This window comes from Dromiciops gliroides, chromosome 2 (assembly GCF_019393635.1).
Source record: "Dromiciops gliroides isolate mDroGli1 chromosome 2, mDroGli1.pri, whole genome shotgun sequence".
Taxonomy (NCBI): Eukaryota; Metazoa; Chordata; class Mammalia; order Microbiotheria; family Microbiotheriidae; genus Dromiciops; species Dromiciops gliroides.
Window position 1 is genome coordinate 622,514,039 of NC_057862.1, and position 23,938 is coordinate 622,537,976.

Sequence of the window (23,938 nt, forward strand, 5' to 3'; positions counted from 1 at the left end):
TAATTTCTGTTTACCTAGTCATTCATTCATTCAACAACCATTTATCAGCAACCTATTGTGTGTGAAGCACAGCTCTAGATACTGAATGGAATTTACTTAAGTGAATCTATTTATATCAATTTATCACTATCAAGATATCCCACAATTCAAATCAAATACCAAGCACACGTTCTAATATTATCTTTTATCTTTCTTGTCCAAATCCTCCTATAAAATATTTTTAGGTCTCTTAATATTTGCATGTACCAATGACATCCTTAAATTCTTCCTTTGTAATACCTTGCTCTTTTCTAATATATTTCCTGGGTCATGTCTTTTAAGAACATGAGAGTTACAAAAAATAGCATTAGGCATGGTCTCTTGGAGCAACAATTGGATCAAGGCAGAAATGATATTTATACTATAAGTATACAATAACTATTTTAATAGAGTGTAACTAAAAACCTAAGAATGATTCAAAGTATCATCCAGAATGCAGGATAACAGAGTATAGAGACCATAATTCAATGAATTAGATAAGAAATACAGAATATATAGCACACATGGAGGAAATATAAAAGATGAAGGAAAGGAATAGTGGGAAAATCATATATTTAGAGTCAGACACCTGAGTTTAGTTCCCACTTTTGCCACTTGCTACTTATATGACGTAGGAAAATCACCTAAACTCTTTGGTGCTTATTTTTATAAACTTTAAAATTAGGAAAGTGGGATAGATTTATTCTAGTCTGATTATTTTTTATCTATTTTTATTCTTTTTTCATGCCTAGTTCAAAATCTTATGATTATGATCTTTTCTATTTAGGTAAATTGGTCCTATATTATCATCACATAGAACATTGCAAAGGCTCTCAAAAAACATCTGTATTGTGCTCAATTTGGCAGCACATATACTAAAATTGGAACAATACAGAGAAAGATTAGCATGGTCTGTGAGCAAGGATGACATGCAAATTCGTGAAGCTTTCCATATTTTTGAACCTGAGTTCTAATCCAGCCTCAGACACTTGACCCTTACTAGCTGTGTGATCCTGGGCAAGTCACTTAACCCTCTTTGCCCACCCACATAATAGTTGAACCTCATTCAAAATAAATTTGTCAAGATTATCTATACAATAATGATTTAAATGACTGAAGAATGGTTTGTTTGCTTAAGATTACAACACATATTTGAATGAACAACTTTCAGAACTTGTCCATCAAGTATGGTGATATTTGTCTTTTGTACTTGAGGAGCACCAATATGATATTGTGATGTCAGGGTCAGTGGTACAGAGTGTCTGGAGGTGGCTGATCATACCAGTCTGGAATTCAGAAGGCTCCAGAATAGGTTGGGCATAAATAGTCCATATGACTATTTGGGAAGGAGATGTCTAAATTTGTGCACCTCACGTTTTTTGAGCTACCACAATTTTGCTTTGTCCATAGAGCAGAGTACCTTCTTTGATGTGAACACACCATGCTGGATGATCTTGGACAAGTGTCTACCAGTCTCCCAATCAATACCAAAGTTCTCCAGAGAGACCTTGTGAGAATGCCTGATTGCTTCTTCTGCACACCATGAGATTATCTGCTTTCTGTCCGTGCTGTATAAGTCTTTCACCGAAAATGGACATTTGACCTTCAAACAATGGGTCAGTCCTTTGAAGTTGCCCTCTCTGCTGTAGAGTTTGGTTGCTTGCAGTTCAGCTCAAGAAAGGACACCAGTGTCTGGTACTTTATCTCACCAGGAGATCTTCAGAAGCCTCCCAATACAGTTCAAATGAAAGTGCTTCAATTTTCTGGGATGGAGCAGGTAGTCTGTTCAGTTTTCACAGGCATACAACAATGAGGCCAGCACAAAAGCTCTGTAAAACCTTCAGTTTGGTAGGTGGGCAGTCTAATATCTTTTCATCTTTCCACAGATCCTTTCAGAGCCTTACACATATTGAGGTACTTCTGGAAATGCATGTATAATTTTCATCTCTATGTGTACATCCCTGGCATGTATGCTCCAAGGTAAGTGAATTTATCTAAAGCATTCAAAATTCTTCATTTGCTATAACCAATGATTACACATATGTATGGTCTAACACTGGCTGGTAGAAAACCTCTGTTTTCTTGGTGTTAATTGTTATACCAAAATTAGTACAAGTAGTAGAGAATCAATCCATACTTTTTTGCATCTCAGGTAGAGGCTGCATTGAGTGCACTATCATCTACAAACAAAACGTTGGGCACCAACTCTCCCTCCACTTTAGTCTTTGCTAGTGGCCTTTTTCTTGATGATTTCTTGAAAGATGATGTCTAGTCCTCTTTTTTTGATTCATGGTTTTCAGGTAGTTCAATAATTTTTAATGATCTCTCCTGGATCTATATCCCATGTCAGTTGTTTTTCCAAGGGAGATATTTCACATTATCATCTATTTTTAAAAATTCTTTGGGTTTTGTTTGATTTTTTCTTTATTTTTCATAAAGCTTGTTAGCTTTCATTTGCTCAATTCTAATTTTTAAGGTATTATTTTCTTCAGTGAGCTTTTGTACCTCCTTTAACCATTTGGCAAATTCTACTTCTTAAAGAAGCATTTTTCCTTCAGTGAGTTTTTGTGCTTCTTTTCTCACTTTAACAATCCCTGTTTTTTAAGCATCTTTTGCTCAATGACTTTTTTGTCCCTCTTTTACCATTTTGCCTTTTTCTGTTTTTTAAGGTATTATTTTTATCAGTATTTTTTGTGTCTCTTTTACTCAGTTGTTGACTCTTTTTTCATCATTTCTTGCATCACTTTCATTCCTCTCTCAATTTTCCTCTGCCTTCTCAGTTTATTCCCAAATACTTTTTGAGCCCCTTCTGTGGCCTGAGTGCAATTCATATTTTTCTTGGAGGCTTTGGACATAAGAGCTTTGAATTTTATTCTATTCTTCTGAGGGTGTGTTTTGAGCTTCGTTGTCACTATGGTAACTTTCTAAGGTCAGAATTATTTTTCTGTTGTTTGCGCACTTTCCTAGCCTATCTTCTTGACTTTTAACTTTTTTGTTAAAGTAGGGCTCCGCTTCCTAAGTAAAAGACACATATTCCCAAACTTCAGGGGTTTTGTGTTGCTGTTTTCAGAGATACTTCTAGGGACCTGCGAGTTTTCAGTTCTAAAGTAGCATGACCTTAGGAGAAGTGGGTTTACTTCTGTCCTGGCCTGTGCTCTGCTCTGCAAGTGACCACAAACTCTCTTTTCTGCCCTGGTCCCTCTTCCATTGTGTTCACAAGCTATCATGTACTAGTGTTCCTCCTCACTCTGGATTGCCTCAGACTGTGTTCTGGATCTGAGTATGGGCAAAGCAACAGAGTCCTATATCACTGCCAGAAAGACGAACCCTGAAATCTCCTTCCGGCTAATTGTTTGACCCCTCTTACTGTCTGTTGGCTGAGAACTCCAGAAGCAGTCACGTTCCTGCTGAGGCAGTGGTTTGCTGGGACTGGGCTGTCCTGGCACCAGCCTTCATTGGATTGTGCTCCACTCTTACCCTGGTAAGACAGACCTCTCCTTCTGAATTTCTTAGTTGCCTTAGCCTGGAAAATTTTTTCACCACATCCTTCTGTGGGTTCTATTGCTCCAGGAATTTCTTATTGAATTATTTAAGGGTATTTGAAGGGGTTTTTGGGAGAACTCAGGTGAGTCATTGACTTACCTCTGCCATCTTGTCTCTGTCTCCAGCTTGCAGCCTTTCAACTTAATTATTATCAGGAAATAGTTGACTTTGATGCTGTTTAATTTCTCATTGAAGATGTCCAACAACATTTCTGAAAACATCATGCTAAAAAAGTTTGGGAGCAAACACATGGCCCCTTCTTCATTCCATTGGTGACCTGGGAAAGTGTGAGAGCATCATCCATTTTCCAAAACCACTGTAAGCATGTGTTATGAAATTGGTGTACAATAGTGATGAACTTCTGCAGTAAACCAAATATCATGAGCTCCCTAGGCCTTAGCCACTGACAGTATCTAAAGCATTGTTTACATTAATGAACATTGTATATAGGGCTCTGTTCTGCCTCTGACATTTCTCTTAGAGTTGTTGGGGAGTAAATACCATATCAACTTTCACTCTGCCCTGATGTGGCTTCAGCCACAGTGGGTCTCTAGAAGGTGAATGTCTTCTAGGTTAAGGATCAACCAAAAAGTAGGACTAGTTGGCATGGATCTGCCAGCAATATAATTTCATTAGAGGCGACCCCATCTTTGATTGTGACAGGACAACCAATTTCCCTTTTACGTTATAGAAATGGACAGTGAAAGCATCTTGATCTGTGAGGTATGTCCTCTTGCCATTATTCTGTCAGCTTTTGTATGAGTAGGGACTCCCTTGACCTATAGTTCTCTGTTGGAAGTACGAATCAGAAGCAAGGGTTGTCATCCACAGAGAGTGTCAGAAATCATTAGGTGCCTACCCCCTGCTGAGAAATGACATGGGAGAACCAAGGCAACAGCCCTGCTGAAAAGAAAGCATGTGACTAGCTTCCAGAAGCTGCCTGATGTCCAGAAGTCACCATTATCTCATAGACTGCCTCCTATAAGTCATGTCAATCAATGCTACCAGCCAATTAGCTTGGAGCTGTGTGTGGGGGACCTGCCCCTGCTTCCTGTTTCACAGGGGGTTCTGGGAGAAGCCACCGAGGATCTCCCTTTTCATCCCAGGATTTTGGGTTTGTGGCAGAGAGAGAGACGAGAGAAAGGAGATAGGCTTTTCTTGCTTTAATGTACTCCATGTCTTATCTTTACTTTTAATAAATGCTTAAAAGCCTAAACTCTTGTGAATTTATCTGTAAATCTTAGCTAGTTTCCCTACCAAAATTGCGAGGGTGGGCAGTGGCAAGTGAGGACACACATTAGATTTTAAACCTCCACAGGAGGAAGCTAATAGCATTCAAAACCTCTTTTTCAGTTCAAAATCCAGCTAGGGAGGGATTGATTTGAACCTGAGGTAAATGATTAATGGCTTCAGCATTGTTCATGATGGTTTGTTCAGAATACTGTTAGGGAGTATTCAGCCAATCTCTCTAGAATCAGTGCCCTTATCACAGATCAATGTGCTCTATCTATGCTGAGTAGGTGAAATTGCTCTTGCTGTTTCAGCTTCATTTCTCCCAAGAAATCCCCCTGCTATGTCTGATAGTCTCTTTCTAGTCTGGTGTTAGTCACCCAGATTGACAAACTTATCCTCTTTCAGCATATAAATGATGAGGGTCTCCAGGTCTGCCAATAAAGTTTTTCTTTGACATCATCAGGGTTCATCATGGTGGGAGCATTACCCACTGTCACTTTCCTGCAAATGGCAACATTCATTGTCATGAGCCTATTGTTCAGTCAATTGGGGAAGCATATAGGCCTGTTGACTGGTTTAGATTTGATTGTAAAACCTATGACAGCTTCCTGGGGCAACCCTATAATGTGTCCCACTCCTGAAAAACATGTATCCACTTCCAACTTTTAAGTAAGCTGACCTTCATTGCCAGCTTTCTTTTCACTTAGGGATGCTCTTTGGATGTGATATCCTATTTATATTCTCTCTCAACAAGAGCTGCCTCATCTTTCAGGTCTATTGGATTTCTTGTCATTCCCACCAACCAATAGTGAGTGGAATGATCTCACAAAAATTTTGTACATGTTCTGTGTTTTGACCTCAGGGTGGGATACTAGTGTTAGGGGAAGCACGACAATTTCTAGGGCACCTTTTCTAGCCCCTCATCATGCTAGGAAGTACACAGTGTGGTCCTTAAAAAAAGCTGCCTCAAATGTCAACCAAATCCAACTCCCCTCAAGTCCAGTGAGAAGACTGGCCTACTGGCATGGGTTGCCAGGTTCCGGGTATAACTACATCTCCCTGTGTATCCACACCTTCTCATTCTCACTAGTCTGTTGTCACAGGACCTTTAGGTACATAAAATGATAAACATAACATAATAAATAATAAAATAGTTGAATAGTAAATAATAAACTATTAAATAATTGAAATTTAAAATAGTAAAATGGTATGAGTGATGCCTTTTGACTCTGTGTAAATTGCATTTAAATAAGGCAACATTCTGAAAAGTTGTCAGCCTCATTTTCCCAGTCATCAGAGCTCAGAGACAAAAGAAAATTCACGGCCACTGGCAGTGATTCTGGATGCAGTGGATGACCTTAGCATATTCAGTGTTTGATCAAGCCTCTAAACCTTTCACAGTGACTACTTCCACCACCTTCAGGACCTGTTGAAGAAAATGTTCACATCCACCTATTCAGCAAGGGAAACATATTAATTCAATGTTAGGTTAATGCCTGTCCATTATCCTCAACATGGTTTAGCCTACCTGCAAAGACAATTTTATTAGGGATGTAGTGTTGCACACACTCATAGCCCTTCTTGAAGCCACAGTGGACAGCTAGGACAGGTAGATACTAAAGGTGAATGAGCAGCCCTGGAAAAGGCTTTGGCAAGCTCTTACACTAGAAGTACTAGTCCTCTCTGAATACCCATACACCCCTTATCAGTATGTACATTTGGGATAACAGCTAGAGACTTAATAGTGATTCAGGCCCTGGAAATGTAAAGAAAGGGGAGGAGTGGGCCAAATTGCTTTTGGGGAAATTGCAAAGTTCCTTTCCAACTTTCATGGGAAACAAACTTCCTAACCCCAAGCTTTCCAATACCCCACAATAAATAACCATGGATTAAGTGTGGATTAGTATGTGGAAGATACTCCCCATAAAGCAAAATTTTGATAGACTCATTGAATCTAACAATATGAAATATGCCATAAAGCATTTACAGATAGAAACTGGAGAAGACATGACTAGATAGCAGTTTCATATGAAAAAAAATCTAGGTATTTTAGTGGACTCTAAGTTAAATATTGTAATAGTAGGATATGTTAGTAAGGAAACTAATGGAATTTAAGGCTATTTTAAGAAATGTGCATTATAGAGGAAATATAGATATCCCTTCACTGAGAACATACCTAGAGGACTAAGTTTGATTTTGTTAGCACAGTTAAGGACATTTATAGAGAGCATTTTGACAAGGGAAACCAAGATTGGGAAGAACCTTGAATTCAGAGATGGTGGATATTTATCCTGGTTTAGAGAAGAATTGAGGGGGGTCAGGGTAACATGACAACTACCTACAATTATTTGCACTATTGTCATAGAGTAAGGGGATTTATCTTTTTCTGATGGTCTAGGAGGGAAGGAATAAGGTGCAATAGATACAGATACATTTGAAAGTCGACTTCTGGTGAGGAGGCTACTAAGAGCCTCAAAAACTCAAGAAAGACTTATTGGAGAAGCTTCCACTTGAGCTAAGCTTTCAAAGAAATGAGGATTTTAAGATGCAGAAGTGAAGGGAAAGCATGTTCTAGAAATGGGGGACAGCCCACCTGCAAAAAAAAAAAGCTTCAGTATGACTAAGAAACAAAAAAGAGCTCTCACCATTGAGAGCTTCTGTATCAACAGAGAAGAAGGAAACAAACTCAGATAGGGACAATACTCTAAATTGCCTACATGTGAAGCCTCAAGAGGGAAGATGAATTGGTCGGAAGAACAACAAAGCCTTCTTGGAAGATCTCAAAAAGGATTTTAAAAATCATTTGAGGGCAGCTAGGTGGTGCAGGTGGATAGAGCACCAGCCTGGGTCAGGAGTACCTGGGTTCAAATCCGCCTCAGACACTTACACACTTACTAGCTGTGTGACCTAGGCAAGTCACTTAACCCCAATTTGCCTCACTAAAAAAAAAAAAATCTATTGAGACAGGTAGAAGAAAAAATGGGAAGAGAACTCAAAAGGATTTCCAAAGTCAATTGAGAGAGGTAGAAGAAAAATGGGAGAGAAATGAAAACAAAACCAGGACAAATTATGAAAAAGAATAAGCAGCTTGGAAAGGAAGCACAAGATTTACTGAAGAAAACAATTCCTTAAAAAATTCATCTAGCCAAATGGAAAAAGGTGCATAATCTCACTGAAGAAAACAATGTCTTAAAATTAAAACTGGACAGTTGAAAGACCAATGAATCCAGTGCAGCTAAGGTGGCGCACTCGATAGAGTATGGGCCCTGGATTCAGGAGTACCTCAGACACTTAACACTTACTAGCTCTGTGACCCTGGACAAGTCACTTAACCCCAATTGCCTCACTCCCCCTCAAAAAATAAAAAAAAAAAGGAAAGATAATGAATCCATGAGACACAGGATCAGTCAAGCAGAATCAAAAGAATAAAAAAAAAATAAGAAGAAATGTTAAATACCTCATTAGAAAGACAACTGACTGGAAAACAGATCAGGAGAGACAATTTGAGAATCATTGGGACTACCTTAAAGCTATGATCAGAAAAAGAGTCTTGAAAACATATTCCAGGGAAATTATTTTTTGTTTTTTATGTTTTTGCGGTGGCAATGGGGATTAAGTGACTTGCCCAGGGTCACCACAGCTAGTAAGTGTCACGTGTCTTTGGCTGGATTTGAACTCAGGTACTCCTAAATCAGGGCCGGTGCTTTATCCCACTGAGCCACCCTAAGCTGTCCCCAGGAAATTATTAAGAAGAACTGCCCTGATATATAGAATCAGAGGATAAAATCATCATGCAAGACTCCACTGATCACCTCCTGAAAGAGACACCAAAAGGAAAACTCCAAGGAATATTGTAGCCCAAATTCCAGAATTATCAGGCAAAGGAGAAAATACTCCAAGCATCCATAAAGAAGCCATTTACAATATCATGGAGACACAGTCAGGATACACAGGACCTGGCAGCTTCAACTTTAAGAGATCACAAGGCATTGGAATGTGAGATTCCCAGAAAGCAAAGGAGCTTGGATTCAGCCAAGAATCTATTAGCCAGCAAACCCTTTCAGGGGAAAAGATGGACATTCAATGACATTGGGGGACTTTCAAGGTTCTGAGGAAAAGACCAGAAACTGAATAGAAATTCGACTCTTAATCTACAACATTCAAGAGAAATTTAAAAAGGTAAACAGGGGGAAAAAGTTACTCAATTAGGTTAAACCTGTTTACATCCCCTACCAGGAAGATAATACTTATAACTCTGAGAACTGTATATGTATTTGGGTAGACAGAAGGATTATACACAGAGGGTGAAAATATAAATTGTCTTTGATGTGATCATATAAAGAAAATAAAGGGTGTAAAAAGGAAGTTTATGGGGAGAAGAGAAAAGGGGAGGTGGAATGGGATGAATTACATCATATGAAGAGATGAAAAAAATATCTCTTACAATAGAAGGAAAGAAGGGATGGGTTAACATTGTTTCAACCCTACTCTCATTAGATTTGATTCAAAGTGGGAATAGCGTATACATTCATTTGGATAAAGGAACTTATCTTATTCTTTAGGGAAGTAAAAGGTGAAGGGGAAGGGGAGGACTGATAGTAGGGAGGGCAAAAGCAAGGGAGAAAAGGGTAAAGAAAAGGTAGGCGGGTGATAAAAAGGGAGGGCAGATTGGAGGAAGCAGGGGTAAGAAGCAAAACTTGGGTAAGGAGGAATAGCATGGATGAAGGGGGGGAAATACAAAGGGGGTAAATAGACTGGAGGTGAATAGAGAGTAATAATAACTGTGAATGTGAATGGGATGAACTCTACTATAAAATGGAAGTGAAGTTCAGAGTGGATTAAAAACCAGAATCCTACAATATGCTGTTTATAAGAAGTACATGTGAAACAGAGAGATACACACAGAGTAAAGGTAAAAGGCTAGAGCAGAATATATTATGCTTCATCAAAAGTAAAAAAAGCAGGGGTAGCAATCCTGATCTCAGACAAAGCACAGGCAAAAATAGATCTCTTTAAAAGAGATAAAGAAGGAAACTACATCTTGCTAAAAGGTACTATAGATAATGAAGTAATATCAATATTAAATATGTATGCACCAAGTAGTATAGCGACCAAATTCTTAGAGGAGAAGTTAAATGAGTTACAAGAAGAATTAGACAGTAATATTATACTAGTGGGGGAATTAGATAAACCTAGCCAAAAAATAAATAAGAAAGAAGTGAAAGAGGTGAATAGAATGCTAGAAAAGTTAGACATGATAGATGTCTGGAGAAAATTGAATGGGGATAGCAAGGAATATACATTTCTCTCAGCAGTATATGGCAAATATTCAAAAATTTACCATGCTATTAGGCCCACAAAAACCTCATCATCAACTGTATAAAGGCAGAAATAGTAAATGTATCCTTCTCAGATCATGATGCAATAAAAATAACCTGTAAGAAAGAGCCATGTAAAGTAGAATGAAAATCAATTGAAAAACTAAATAATCTCATTCTAAAGAATGAGTGGGTCAAACAACAAATCATAGAAACAATCAATAATTTTATACAAGAGAATGAAAATAATGAGACAACATATCAAACTTATGGGATGCAGCCAAAGCAGTGCCTTAGAGGAAAATTCATAGCTCTAACTGCCCTTAGCTGAATAAAAAAGCAGAAAGAGGAGATCAATGAAATGGGACTGCAACTTAAAAGCAAGAAAATAACAATTACGAAAATCCCCAACTTGGATACTAGAGTAGGAATCCTGAAAGTTAAAGGAGGAAATTAAATGAAATTGAAAGCAAGAAAAGCTATAGAATTAATCACTAAAACTAAGAGCTGGTTTTATGAAAAAACACAATAAAATAGATAAAATATTGGTTAATCTTTATTAAAAAAAGAAAGAAGAAAACCAAATTATCAGTATCAAAAATGAAAGGGTGAAAGTTACCACCAATGAAGTGGACATTAAATCAATAATTAGGAATAATTTTGCCCAACTGTATGTCAATAAATTTGACAATCTAAATGAAATGGATAAATACTTTACAAAAATACAAAACAGCCCCAGGTTTAACTGAATAGAAAATAAAATCCTTAAATAAGCCCATATTAGAACAAAGAAACTGAACAACGTCATTAATGAACTCCCTACGAAAAATATCCCTAGGGCTCAGATAGTTTTCAGGTGAAATCTACCAACATTAAAGAACAATTAATTACAATATTATACAAATTATTGGGAAAAATAGGTGAAAAGGGGTACTACCCAAATCTCATTTCTATGACACAAACTATGTTGGTGATACCCAAAACCAGGCAGAGCAAAAACAGAGAAAGAAAATTATAGACCAATTTCCCTAATGAATATTGATGCTAAAATCTTAAATAAGATATTAGCAAGGAGATTACAGCAAGTGATCACCAGGATAATACACTATGACCAGGTGGGATTTATACTAGGAATGCAGGGCTGGTTCAACATTAGGAAAACTATTAACATAATCAACCACATCAATAAGAAAACTAACCAAAATCATATGATTATCTCAATAGATTCAGAGAAAGCTTTTGACAAAATACAGCACCCATTCCTAATAAAAACACTAGAGAGTTTAGGAATAGGTGGGACTTTCCTTAAAATAATAAGCAGTATTTCTCTAAAAACATCAGCAAGCATTATATTTAATGGAGATCCATTAAATGCCTTCTCAATAAGATCAGGGGTGAAACAGGGATGTCCATTATCACCTCTATTATTTAATTTTGTACTAGAAATATTAACATCAGCAATCAGAGAAGAAAAAGGAATTAAAGAATTAGAATAGGCAAGGAGGAAACAAAACTATCACTCTTTGCAGATGATATGATTGTATACTTAGAGAATCCTAGAGAATAAAATAAAAAATTACTTGAAATAATTAACAACTTTAGCAAAGTAGCAAGATATAAAACAAATCCACATAAATCATCAGCATTTCTATACGTGACCATCAAAGTCCAGCAACAAGAGATAGAAGGAGAAATTCCATTTAAAGTAATGGTAGATAATATAAAATACTTGGGAGTCTACTTGCCAAGAACAACCCAGGAACTATGAACACATTTACCAAACACTATTCACACAAATCAAATCCTATGTAAATAATTGGAAAGATATCAATTAGTCATGGATAGGCAGAGCTAATATAGTAAAAATGACAATTCTACCTAAATCAATGTACTTATTCAGTGTCATACCAATCAGTTCACCTAAAAATTATGTTTTAGAGCTAGAAAAAATAATAAAATTCATCTGGATAAAAAAAAGTCAAGAATATCAAGGGAAATAATGAAAAAAATGCACAGGAATGTGGGTTAGCTGTACCGAATTTGGAGCTTTACTATAAGGTGGCAGTCATCAAAATTATCTAGTACTGGCTAAGAAATAGAGTGGAGGATCATGGAATAGGCTAGGCACAGGAGACACAGTGGTAAATGACATTAGTAATGTAGTGTTTGATAAACCCAAAAACTCCAGCTTCTGGGATAGGAACTCAGTATTTGACAAAAACTGCTGGGAAAACTGGAAGATAGTATGGCAGAAATTAGGCATAAACCAACATCTTACACCTTATACTAAAATAAGGTCAAAATGGGTACATGATTTAGACATAAGAGGTGATACCATAGGTAAATCAGGAGAGGAAGGAATAGTCTAACTTTCAGATATTTGGAAAGGAGAGCAGTTTATGACCAAACAAGAGATAGAGAATATTATGAAATGCAAAATGGATGATTTTACTTTCATTAAATTAAAAAGCTTTTGTACAAACAGAAGAAATACATCTAAAATTAGAATGATGCAGAAAGCCTGGGAAACAATACTTATGGCCAGGACTTCTGATAAAGGCCCCTCATTTCTAAAATATATAGGGACCTAATCATATTCATAAGCACTTCATGTGATACCCCAATGCGAATCGGTCCACAAGGATATCTACAGGCAGTTTTCTGATGACGAAATCCAAGCAATCTATTCCATATGAAACAAACATGCTCTCATCATTATTGATTAAGTGAGATGCAAATTCAAACCAACACTGACGGTACCACCTCACACCTGTCAGACTGGCTAATATGACAAAAAAGCAAAAAATAATGTGGAGAAGCTGTGGAAAAAATCTGGAACACTAATGCAATTGCTTGGTGGAGCTGAACTAGGAATGGATCTAACATATCTGGAGAGAAATTTGGACTTATGCCCAAACGTCTATAAAGCTGTGCATACCCCTTTGACCCAGCAATACCACTTTTTGGCGTCTTTTTTTCTAAGCAGATCATAGAAAGGAAAAGGATCCACATGTTCAAAAATATTTATAGCTGCTCTTTTTGTGGTGGCAAGGAATTGGAAATTGAGGGGTTGCTCATCAGTTGGGGAATGGCTGAACAAGTTGTGGTATATGAATGTAATGGAATTCTATTGTGCTGGGAGAAACAACGAGCAAGAGAAGTTCAGAGAAACCTGGAGGGTCTTGCATGGGCTGATGATGAGTGAGATGAGCAGAACCAGAAGTACATTATACACAGTATCATCAACATTATGCATTGATCAACTGTGATAGACTGTATTCTTCTCACCAGTACAATGGTACAAGAGAGTTCCAGGGGACTCATGATGGAAAAGGCTCTCCAAATCCAGAAAAAAAACTGTGGAATATGAATGCTGATTGAACCATACTATTTCTTTTGTTCTGGGTGCTGTTGTTTTTCTATTTGGAGGTTTTTCCTTATTGCTCTGATCCTTCTCTTATGGCATGACTGGTGCAGAAATATGTTTAATGTTATGTATATGTATGAGTCTGTGTGTGTATATATATATATATACACACACACATATATGTACCTATATATGTATATATGTATCTATATATCTATATCTACCTATATCAGATTGCCTGCTGTCTGGGGGAGGGGAGGAGGAAGGGGAGGGAGGGAAAAAATTTGAAATTGGAAATCTTATGTAAACAAATGCTGAAAGCTATCTCTACATGTAACTGGAAAATAATAAAATACTTTTATTTAAACAAACAAAGAAACAAAAAAAAAACCCCAAACACTGAGGCATATTTGAGGGAGGCCAGCAGAAGCTGAATTCTGTTACTATACTGTGTACCTGCAATTATCATCCTAGGTATTGATTCTCACTTACTTTGTCCCCAAGCCTTAAACAAAGTTGCTTCCATTGCATAAAAATGCCTGACTTGAGTATGTGCATATAAGTAAGTACCTGTAGGCCTATTGTTATCTGACCACTGAGGAAGGAAATACATTAGAGAAAAAAGGGAAGGCTAGCTCCAGCATGGATCCTCCACTGGCCATTTGCTCAGGAAGATCCCAACCCTAACTCACCATAAATACCTTTGCAAGGGCTGCTTTGATTTCTCGGTTCTGCAGACTATAGATGTAGGGATTTAGCATTGGAGCCACCACAGAGAACATGACTGTGGCCACGAGATCTTGGTCTTCCTTTTGGCCCCCAGCCTCATTTGGGGGCTTCAGGTAGACACCCACTACAGTTCCATAGAAAAGTACAACAACAGTCAGATGGGATCCACAGGTGGAAAGTGCCTTGTGGAAACCCCCAGGGGCTCGAATCTGACAAACAGCAGCTCCAATGAAGACATAAGAGGCCATAATGCAGACAGCAGGGAAAAGGATCACAGAGCCACCCTCAAATACAGCTACAAAGTAGTTAAGGGAGGTGTCAGAGCAGGCAAGATGTAACAAAGGATGGATATCACAGAAGAAGTATGGGAGAACACGGTTACTACAGAATGTGAGACGAGCAAGGAGGCCTGTGTGGAGCAGAGAGTGCAGGGCTGTACCCACCCACACAGCCCCCAGGAGCACCATACATCTAGGCAGGGTCACCACAGTGGTATAGTGCAATGGTTTGCATATGGCTACATAGCGGTCCCATGCCATGGCAGCTAACACGTAGCTGTCTACATTGCCTGCCATCAGGAAAAAGAAGACTTGCGACAGGCAGGCTGAAAGGGTGATGGTCTGGTCTCCTGTTACCAGAGCATAGAGGAGCCTGGGCACTGTAGCAGAGGTGAAGCATAGATCTGCCAGGGACAGGTTGACCAGGAGCACATACATGGGTGTATGGAGGCGTGAGTCTGAGCCAACAGCAACCAGGATCAGCAGGTTCCCCAGGAGGGCCGCCAGGTACAGAACCAGGAACAGTGGGAACAAGAGCTCTTGGTGACTGGAGAAGGCCAAGAGGAGGAACTCAGAGGTGCTGTTCTGATTTCCTTCTGTTATGTTCTTGCTGTGTCTGAGCCTGGATTGGGAAGAGGAAGACATGGATTGAGAGAGAAGTCCACAACTAATCCATCCAAAAGGCTGAATATTTAACTTCCCTAAAACCTTTCTAAAGCATATTTCCCAGCCTTCAAATATGCTACTTGAAGAAATTTCAAAGACATTTCAACAAATGGCATCATCATTGGAATAAGTGCACAAACTCTAAAGAGAACAGACATATTATTGTCATATGTAAAATATATGTTTTTAAGTCAGAGGAGGAAACACTGTCTTTATTTTTCCCAGAGAGCTGAAGGCAATATCCTATGCTCCTCCTTTCCCTGGAATGGATACCCATGCCCCAACTCATTTCCAGAAGTTTGCTTAAATTCTAAATTTCCAGCTGCTTCTGTAATATATTCACTGATTTTAGCTATCCATTAAACACCTCTCAAATAGTCATCCTGTAAAGAATCATAAAGGTCATAGTGCCAGCTATGCCTCAGCCTCTTTTCCTACAGATTATCTTTATTCCTTAAGCCCCCTATATCTTCTAGGGATCTGGTCTTCACTTGAGAGATTATCATTCCAGGTCTCTGCCCTGAGCAAACTTTCCCTCTCCCAAAATAAGGAAACAATTCCAATCTTCTCTCAATGCCCCTGAGAATGTTGGGATAAAAAATACAAAAGAACTATAGGCATCACCTGCTGGTTTAAAGAAAAAAAAACCCACTTTTTATTATCAGAAGATTAGCTATTGAATCTTAACTTCAACCACTTGCTAGCTGCAAGACTGTGGCAAGTCACTTAATATCAGAGCAGCAAAATCATATTAAGACTTTCACTACTCTTTGTAGGGCTTGAGTCTCAAATTAGATAATATCCATTACCTTCCGTGTTCATTATGTATATAAATATTTGTGGGAGTACATACATATATACATATATTTTGTATAAAATATTCAGCAAGAAAATAAAAGATAAAAAAGAAAGTCACACACATATATTCATTCTTTTCGGAGTAGAGAACGAGAAATAAAGAAACTGTCCATTGATTGGGGAATTGCTCAACAAATTATGTTCTATGCATGCAAGGAATATTACTGTGTTATAAGAAATAACTAATATGATGAATACATAGAATTAAGGAAAGGCACAAAGTAATGTAAAAGTAAAGTAACCAGAGACACAATATACACCATTACTTCAACAAATTTCTGTGATTTCCCAAACCAAAATACCCTTCCATGGACACCATTCCTCTTTGTTTTATATTTCCCCTCTTTAGGACATAAGCTACATAATTATACTTGTTATATCCCTAACTTCTATTTTTTGGTGGTGGTGGGGGCAGGGCAATGAGGGTAAAGTGACTTGCCCAGGGTCACACAGCTAGTAAGTATCAAGTGTCTGAGGCTGGATTTGAACTCAGGTCTTCCTGATTCCAGGGCCAGTGCTTTATCCACTGTACCAACTAGCTGCCCCCTCCTACCTTCTATTCTTACCTTAGATTTTGGAATACTCTAAATTCTGAATAAATTATTTTCATGCATCCATTAATCTATAATTATATAAATATTAATATATCATCATAATCATTAATAATGCCAACTTTACCACATAGATTTAGGTATAAATTTGGAAACTCATCTTTCACCTAAACCCTCCCCTTCCATCATACCTATTACTCCAGAGTTAAACACTCTCCTTCCATTTTCTCATGCTTGCAACTTAGGAGTCATCCTGGATTCTTTACTATCTCTTACACTCCAATTCCCCTGTCACCAATATGAATCCATTGCCAACGTGTGCTGATTTCACCTTTGCAGCATCTCTCAAATGTTCCCCTTTCCCTCCTCTGACACTGTTGGGTAGGTGATTCTTGGTTGTAATCCCAGTTCCTTTGCATTCCAGAAGATCATAGACTAAGCCCTCTGATCCTTTAATGCAGAAGCTGCTAAATATTTTGCTATCTGGAGTGTGTCTCCAAAATACTTGAACTGTTTCTTTCTGCCTGCTTACAATAGTTTCTCAAAATCAAAGGAGTGAAAAAAATAAAGGGAATTTGAAATATCTCTTGGAAAAACAAATGACCTGGAAAATAGATCCAGGAGTGATAATTTGAAATTATTGGACTACCTGAAAGCTATGATCAAAAAAGCTTAGACATCATATTCAAAGAAATTGACAAGAGACATTGCCCCAAAACTTCTAGAAACAGAAGGTAAAACTGATATTGGAATAATCCGCCCATCCCCCTCCAGAAAAATACCCTGAAATGAACAACCTCAGGAATATTATAGCCAAATTCCCAGAGCTCCTAGATCAAGTAGAAAATATTGCAAGCGGCCAGAAAGAAAAAAATCAAGTATGGTGAAGCCATAGTCAGGAAACCCAAGATATAGTAGCTTCTAAATAAAGGATTAGAGGGCTTGTAATATAAAATTCTGGTGGTCCAAGAACTGGGATTACAACCAAGATTTACCTACCCTCAACAGAACTGTGTATAATCTTTCAGGGGGGAAAGATGGGAATTCAATGAAAGATAGAACTTTCAGTCATACATGATGAAAAGACCTAAGGCTATCAGGAAAACCTGGAAAGAATTACAGAGCTGATACAAAGAGAAATGTACTGTATAAGAATAAACAACAATTTGTAAGATGATCTGCTGTGAATGACTTAGTTATTTTCAGCAATACAATGATCACAGACAACTCTGAACGCACTTATGAAAAAATGCAGTCCATCTGGAGGGTAAGAACTGATGGTATCTAAGTACAGATTGAAGCATATTTTTGTTAATTCCTCTATTCTAAAGTTTTTTGTCTGCTTTCTTTCACAACCTGACTAATGTGGAATTGTTTTGCATGACTACAAAGGTATATCTTATACTGAATTACTTCACTTCTTAAGAGGGATCTGTAAAGGGAGGTAATAAGAGAATTTGGAACACAAAGTTTAAAAATTGATGTTAAAATTTGTTCTACATGTAATTGGGGAAAAATAAAATTCTAAATAAATAAAATCTAAAACCTTACTGTGCTGCTCCAGTGTTGTGAAGGGGTAATGCTAGCAGAATTGAAATGCTATAAGGTTGGGGGAAGCTAGGTTTGCACAGTGGATAAATGCACTGCCCTGGATTCAGGAGGGACCCTGAATTCAAATCTGGCCTCAAACACTTTACACTAGCTAGCTGTGTGACCCTGGGCAAATCAACTTAACCCTCATTGCTCCACCAAAAAAAAAAAAAAAAGAAAAAGAATAGTAAAAAAAGAAATGCTATCAGGTTATGTCAAACTTAAAGTGTTGACACTAGGTGTATGTCACTGTCCTGAGTGTAAGAGCCTTTCCTGGTGAAGGCAAGAGGAACGAAGTCTCTAAAGACTTGGAACCTGTATGTCCTTCTCCAGTGACAGAAAAGAGCAAACCACCCAAGAACATGGTTTGCATGGGTAGCTGGGTGGGGTTTCCAATGATTTCGAATGTAGGAGTGAGAGACAGATTATGCTTTCACTCATACAGAAAGCAGCAGCAGGCTGGTAGCTTCTGGCCAATTCCTTTTGTCAGCCTAAATTCTTCCCTGAAAGGTGACAATGAAAGGAAATGTAGTTAGGTGTAAAACTGTGTTTTATATTTTAGGTGCTTACTCTAGTAGCAAGAAAGCTATGGCAAAAACACAATGAGGAACTGAAGAATTGTTATTTTTTCGCTCCCCTCCACCTGCTTTATTGCACAGACGTTACAAATGGCATCTGATCCTAATCACAGTCTTTTTATTCTATTATAAGCTACATCTGACTGATCTGATATATTTCTCATAAACAGCTGTGATTGACTCCAACCTTATATTTCTGTGTTCTTTCAGTATTCTTAAAAAACTGTTATCATGGGGGAGGCCTAGGTGCACAATGGATAAGCACCAGTCCTGAATTTAGGAGTAACTGATTTCAAATCTGGCCTCAGACACTTGACACTTACTAGCTGTGTGACCCTGGGGAAGTCACTTAACCCCATTGCCCCGGAAAAAACAGAAACAACAAACAAACAAAAAAACACTAAAAAAAAACAACAACAAAAAAAAACCTGTTACCATTTACGAAGGTATTTTGAAAGCAATATTGGGGCTGGATGTGTATGATTTTGTGATTCTAAAAAAATAACTTGGGTTGGAAAAGATAAAAGGGAGCAATTATCTTATACAATAGGGCATGAAAGAAAGAACTAATACAGATGAAGTAGATGGGAATGCAGGTTGGTCATGTTGGAACCTTACTCCCATCTGGATTGAAGACAAAATGTGTACATCTTGAAAGTGCAGACATCTTCTGAACCAGGTGAAAAAACTGGGGTAGAAGGTGGGGGGGTATTTATAAAGGGGGGTGTGGACTGGATTGGGGAGGGGTGGGGGAAACAATGTGGGGACCTTTAGAACGCGGTGCTCGCCTGTATATTGAATTGTGTTGTTAAAGTACGGGGAAAGGGAGACTTAGAGGGAGGGTGAAGTGATGTATAGAAAGTTGGGAGAGAAGATAAGGTAAAAATAGGGTAAAAGTGAGGCTGAGAAAGAAAATAGTAAAAATAAGATGGAGAGAAATTTACAAATATTAATTATAATGTTGAATGTGAATGGAATATTTATATCAACACTCTTTGTGGTGGCAAAGAACTGGAAATTGCAAGGATCCTCATCATTTATGGAATGACTGAACAAATTGTGGTATATGGTTATGATGAAATACTACTGGGCCATGAGAAATGATGAACTCATTCTTAGAAAAATATGGAAAAACATATTTGAAGATGAATAATGAAGGAAGCAAAGTGAAGAGAACAGTGTATATATGAATAGCAACATTGTTTTAAGAGCAACTTTCTGTGACTAAGTCATTTTGAGTATTATAAGTACAGAAATAAAAAATAAAAACCATATGGAAAAAGACACTATCTGAATCCATTGAAAGAATTGATGAAAAGAAATATGTATAGAATAATTTTAGATACATACATACAGAAATATGTGTGTGTGTGTCTAATGGTAACCATTTTTAGGCCTGGGGAAGCAAGGGAGAAAAAAGGGGGGAAATTACATGATAACTTAGTTGTATATTTGGAGGGAATAGCAAGTTGTACATGGTAGATTTTCAGCTTCATGTACAATTATCTTTTCATTGTACTGTGTAATGGAAATGTTTATTTTGTTTTGTGAATTGAAAATAAAACACATTTTAATAAATAAACATTAGCCTACTTATTATCCTATGTAGTTTCCTGACCTTAGAAATCCTACAGCCTGAATAATTTTTAACTGAATTGAATTGATAGGAGAATAATAATTGAGCCACTAAGTTCATATGCTATCTCTTTGTAAGAACAATGTGAAATAAAGATGTGGATTGATCAGAAAAGTACTTTCTCACACCTTCCTAAAGATGCATTCTATCTTGAACAGCCTGACCAACTTCAGTATGGAATGAGGGACATGAAAGCTAATACTATAGTTGTAACAATGTCATTAATTGAGATCACCAGGCCTCTCACCTCCTGTGGGGTCTCTCTGGTACTAATAGTCTCCTTCAGCCCTATGGGTGGGCTTTTCAGACCCCAAACCTGACACACATTTCAAGCAAAGTAAGGTTCATTCAAACCCCTCTAATTGCTAGAGAGGGCCTGCAATGCTCATCCTATCCCCAACATTGCCCTCTTGCAGGATATTCCCAAACCTAATTCACTTTCAAAAAGAAATTCCAGACACCCAAAGCCCTACCCCGACTCCTTCAGCCTCAGTCACCTAAACTTCACTCACCTTAGCAAAGCACTTGCTGCCTTTCCATAAGCTTTCTGAAGCAGACTTCTACCTTGGCTCCCATCCATATAGGGAAGTCTGTTTCAAAATATTGTCTCCAAACCTACAACTTTGCAAAGGTTAGAGGTTAGAGATGGAATAGAGAGAATGAGGGTAGAAGGGATGAGAGAAAGCACTAGATATTTCTGATACCTTCATGTCACAGAGCCCTAAGAAAAGGCAGAATGGAAAGATTTAAGGGGCCAGCAGAACATTGGGAATTGGCTCTGGAAGTGGGTGGGGACTGAGGCACTCTGCAGTTGCTTCTTTTTTTACTCTAGGGCTTCTCTGTCAATGTTTTCTCCCTTCACTCTCCAGAGTTTCCCATTCCCATGCCCTTACCTCCCTAGAGGCCTCATTATAAAGAATGTGAAAAAAATCAGACACCCCCAGGCAAACTCATTTGGGGCCCAAGATTTCAGGCAGCATACACTGCCCCCTACCAACACCCCATACAGTTCTCATTCTATGGCTGGTTTCCCTTATTGTTCCTTTTCCTGTCTGTCAAAGGTCCAGTCTTTAGTTCACTTAATTCTAGTTGCCAACACCTTCCATTCCACCTGGGTTTCTGTCTTGCTAGGCCTCTTGTGGAAAAACATATAGTTTTATAATTTCTTTCCCTCCTATCTTGAACATAACTGTGGTAAAAGAGTTATAGAGAAACTTAGAGGATTTCAAGAAGTCAAAATTCTCAGAAACAAATTCTACCTTGGTTTGGGTCATTCATTTACTCAGCAGTCAATTACTGATAAATTATCTCACAATTCAAGAAACATTTTTTTGGTGGGGCAATGAGGGTTAAGTGACTTGCCCAGGGTCACAAAGCTAATAAGTGTCAAGCGTCTGAAGCTGGATTTGAACTGAGGTCCTCCTGAATCCGGTGCTTTATCCACTGCACCACCTAGCTGCCCCTCAAGAAACATTTATTAAGAAACTACTATGTGCCAGATACTGTGCTTAGTGCTAAGGTTACCTCCTCCCTTGAGGGAGCTACAGTCTATTGGGGGTGACAAAATGCACATATACAGGTGAACACAAAATAGATACAAGATGAACTGATGGAGTGGGGAGTGTCACTTGTAGGCGGGAGGATCAGGAAAGGTTGTTGTTAGTTCTAAATTCCATGATTTTACAATTCATTCTGTAAAGATACAGAGGTACCAGTTATGGAAGCCTTGAAGAACAGCCTTAAAGAGTTTGAAATTTACTAATAAACAATTAGAAACCTTTGCATGGATTTGAGCAGAGAAAGAATATGTGAGGAGCAATTTGGAACATGCTCAGGAGGTTATAAAACTGTTCCATATATTTTGATCCAGCAATACCACCTATTAGGTCTATATCCCAAAGGATCATAAAAAAGCGGAGAAAGGAACTCACATGGATCAAAATATTTATAGCTGTTTCTTTTTGTGGTGTCAAAGAACTGGAAAATTGAAGGGATGCCCATCAATTTGTGAATGGCTAAACAGTTGTGGAATACTCTTGGATATAATTAAAATGAGATAAGGAAGGAACCTACATCTTGCTAAAAGGTACTATAGTTAATGAAGTAATTATCAATACTAAACATGTATGCACCAAGTGTATAGCATCCAAATCATAGAGAAGTTAAATGAGCTATAAGAGGAAATAGACAGCAAAACTGTACTAGTGGGGGATCTGAAACTTCCCCTTTCAGAATCAGTTAAATCTAGCCACAAAATAAATAAGAAAGAAGTTAAAGAGGTAAATAGAATGTTAGAAAAGTTAGATATGATATATGTCTGGACAAAATTGAATGGGGATAGAAAGGAATATACCTTTTTTAAGCAGTAAATGTCATGCATTCAAAAATTGCTTATTATTTCAAGGGAAGCTCCTATTCCTTATGAATCTAGTGTTTTTATTAGGAATGGGTTCTGTATTTTGTCAAAGTTTCTCTGCGTCTGTTGAGATAATCATATGATTTTGTTTGGTTTTCTTATTCCTGTGGTTGATTATATTGATAGTTTTCCTAATGTTGAACCAGCCCTGTATTCGTGGTTTAAATCCCACCTGGTCAAAAGGTATTATTCTGGGGATCACTTACTGTAATCTCCTTGCTCTTATCTTATTTAAGATTCATGCATCAATATTCATTAGGGAAATTGGTCTATAATTTTCTTTCTGTTTTGGCTCTTCCTGGTTTTGGTATCAACACCATATTTGTTTCATAAAAGGAATTTGGTAGCACTCCTTTTCCACCTATTTGTCCCAATAATTTGTATAATATTGGAATTAATTATTCTTTAAATGTTTGGTAGAATTCACTTGTAAACATATTTGGCTCTGGAGATTTTTTCTTAGGGAGTTCATTAATAGCTTGTTCAATTTCTTTTTCTAATATGGACTTATTTAAGGATTTTATTTCCTATTCAGTTAACCTGGGCAGTTTGTATTTTTGTAAATATTTATCCATTTCATTTAGATTGTCAAATTTATTGACATAAACTTGGGAAAAATAGTTCTTTTTCCCCCAAGGCAATGAGGGTTAAGTGACTTGTCCAGGGTCACAGAGCTAGTAAGTGTCAAGTGTCTGAAGCTGCATTTGAACTCAGGTCTTTCTGAATCCAAGGCCAGTGCTCTATCCACTGTACCACCTAGCTCGGCCCAAAATAGTTCTTAATTACAGCTTTCATTTCCAATTCACTGGTGGTGAAATTACCCCTTTCATTTTTGATACTGGTAATTTGGTTTTCTTCTTTCTTTTTTAAATCAAATTAACCAATGGTTTATAAATTTTATTTTTTTTATAAAACCAGCTCTTAGTTTTATTGATTAATTCTATACTTGCTTTCAATTTTATTAATTTCTCCTTTAACTTTCAGGATTTCTAGTTTAGTATCTATTTTGGGATTTTGAATTTATTCTTTTTCTAGGTTTTTAAGTTGCATGCCCAATTCACTGATTTCCTCTTTCTCTTTTTTATTCATGTAAGTAGTTAGAGCTATAAAATTTCCCCTAAACACTGCTTTGGCTGCATCTCATAAGTTTTGGTATG

General features: G+C 37.6%; 1 non-coding gene across 1 annotated transcript; it reads left to right on the plus strand.

Annotated features, from left to right (window-relative positions):
* Window positions 1-869: 869 nt before the first annotated feature.
* Window positions 870-977, plus strand: LOC122744890. Its single transcript, XR_006355226.1, has one exon. It is a non-coding gene; the product is annotated as a U6 spliceosomal RNA (small nuclear RNA).
* Window positions 978-23,938: the final 22,961 nt, after the last annotated feature.